Here is a 3,144-nt window from a genome sequence, read left to right as displayed (position 1 = left end):
GGAGGCGGTGGTGGTGGTGGTGGTATTGGTGGTGGTGGTGGTGGTGGTGGCGTAGATGGTGGTTGTGTTTGTGATACTAGTGGTGGTGGTGGTGGTGATGGTGGGGGTGATGTTTGGAGTGATGGTGATGTTGGTCGTGGCGATCATGGTGGTGGCAGTGGTGGCGTTGGTGGTGGTGATGGCGATAACGGTTGCTTGTGGTGGTGAAGCTGGTGGTGGTGGTGATGGTGATGTTAGTGGTGATGATGGTACTGGTGGTTGTGTTTGCGGTGGTGATGGTAGTGGTGGTGACAGTGGTGGCGCTGGTAGTGGTGGTGGTAGTGGTTGCGGTGGTAGTGCTGCTTTGCTCGTGTTGATTACGATGATGAGGACGACGGTGGTGATGGTGGTGTTGTTTGTCGGTGTGTTGACGATGGTGGTGACGTTGGCGTTCACGGCGGTGGTGGAGTTGACACATGAGGTAGAGTGATCGACGATGATGGTGTTGGGCTGTTTAAAGGCGGTGGTGGTGTTGATACTCTCAATGGTGGCGGTGGTGGTGGTGGCACGACTGGAGCGATAGTATGAGTGGTGGCGGATAGTATGAAGGGGATGGTGATGATGATGATGATGATCATGACTACAATGATGATGATGATGATGATGCATGATGACATTGTTAATAACAGCGATGGTGGTGTTGATGGTAATTGAGGTATTGGTAGCCCGAGGGGTGGCGGTCATAGTCATGTTGTTATTATTCATGGTGGTGGTGGTGGTGCTAGTAGCTGTGTTGTTATTGTTGTTGCTGGTGGTTTTGGTTGTAGTATTGGTGGTAGCTGTGGTGGTGGTGGTGGTGATGGTGGTGGTGGCAGCGGCGTTGTTCTTACTCTTGACGCCCGTTGACGTTCATTTTGTTCACGTTGTCATTGGCAACAGCGGTAGTAATCATCGCTCAAAACTTCGTCATCGAAGGAATTCTTTGAGGTTTAAATAATTCACCTTTGGAAGCATGGGTGTTTTGCTGAACATCCTTAAACAAACCTTATTCAGGGATCTTTTGAGCGGGATGGGCTACTCGACCTGAAGAAAATTCTAACTGTGGGATCTGACAATCCAATATTACTCCCTAAAAGGTGTCCGAAGACCAGACATTGTTGTAGTGGATAAAATAAAAAAAAGGAAACTAAAATTATATAGATCGCATACGTGGGGACGCACATATAGCTGACAAAGAACTGGAAAAAGGTGTCAAAATAAGTTACGTAAATAAGTTTCTAAAACACAAACTTTCAAAAATGGGAGCAACGAAGAGAGTAACTGCAGAAACTTTAGCCGCCTGGAAAAATGTTTTGCGGAATTTCGTCCGTTTTTTTACGTTCTGAGTTCAAATTCTCCCGAGATTGAATTTGGCATTTATCCTTTTGAGAACGATAAGATAAGTACCAAGTGATCACTGAAGTCGATTTAATAGACTATCCGCTTCTCCGAACTTGCTGGCCTAGCGCCAAAATTATTATTATTATTATTATTATTATTATTATTATTATTATTATTATTATTATTATTATTATTATTATTATTGCTACAAGAACATTAACAATAGCTACTATTACAAGATGAAGAAGAAGAAGAACAACAGCAAAAACAAATCTGTAAACCGCCCCCCCCCCCAAAAAAAAACAACAAGAAAATATGAGGCTGATGTATGTTCGTGTTTGTTAGTAAATATTGACCGGATGAGGTTACCTAGCAACTATATGCAAATTAGCTACCATTTAACATCAGTTATGTACTTTTCATCAACATCATCGCCATCATCCTCAGCTTCTTCTTCTTCTTCTTCTTCTTCTTCTTCTTCTTCTTCTTCTTCTTCTTCTTCTTCTTCTTCTTCTTCTTCTTCTTCTTCTTCTTCATCATCACCATAACAATCTGAACTTTGATATTTATCTAAATATCAATTAAATCTGATATCGTTCTTTTGTTAAATGTTTTTCGTCCATTGTTTTGTTTATAATTTAGTATTTATGTTTATTTGTGTGTTTTTATTCTCTCTTTGTAGTTTTTTTTTTTTTAATTTCATAATACTTTTTTACTCCGTGATTATTTTTCATTGGATTTGCATTCATGGAAGATACCGTCCTCAAAGTGACGGGTCTCCTTTCTTCTTTTCGATTATAACATATTCCCACCCGGTCGTTGTTTCGATTTCGTACTTAGTTTATCGATCTCATATGAAACATAAAAAAGATCTATCTATCTATCTATCTATCTATCTATCTATCTATGTATCTATCTATCTATCTACACAAACATATACATATATAAATATATATATCCATATACAGATTGATGATATACACGTACATACTTGTATATGTATATATATATACATACGCATACATATTATGTACATATATACATACACACATATACATATACATATACATATATATGTGTGTGTGTATATATATATATATATATATATATATATGTGTGTGTGTGTGTGTGTGTGTGTGTATGTATGTATGTATGTATGTATGTATGTGTACATATATATATATATATATATATATACAGACGAACAGACCCAGTGAGAGCCATAAAGTAAAGAAATTGGAATGCATGTTGAAATAGGCAGGGAGACATCATGCACACACACAAAGTGTGAGTGAGAGTGAGAGAGAAAGAGAGCGAGAGAGAGTGAGTGAGAGAGGGAAAAAAGAGAGAGAGAGAGAGAGAGATACAAATAAAAAGAGACGGAAATAGAGAGGGGGTGAGGATGAGATAGGGCACAAGCAGAGAATTAGACAAACAGAGAGACAAAGACACACATAAGACTGTGAGATCCGGTGTAAGAAGCTTCCGCTGCGACGCGGGCCAACATATGGCTCTCAAGTGTTTCTTCACTGTATAAATATTGCACCGACCTTACAGCTGCAACTATTCGTTATAGTAGTTGCCAGTTGCAGCACTGTGCACCGAGCAGCACCAGTGACATCTAACGGAGAACAGTTGTACTAATGAAAAATACTAAAAATCGGCGACGTAATTTTTCATTGTTGTTTTTCTTTTCAAATTGTTCCTGCTTCCTGTTAATTTTTGGATATGGAAACGGAAACTTGAAATTTGAAAAATTCCCTATATCTATGTATATATATATAT

Source organism: Octopus bimaculoides, chromosome 23, assembly GCF_001194135.2.
Source record: "Octopus bimaculoides isolate UCB-OBI-ISO-001 chromosome 23, ASM119413v2, whole genome shotgun sequence".
Lineage (NCBI taxonomy): Eukaryota > Metazoa > Mollusca > Cephalopoda > Octopoda > Octopodidae > Octopus > Octopus bimaculoides.
Note: the sequence above shows the minus strand (reverse complement) of the source record.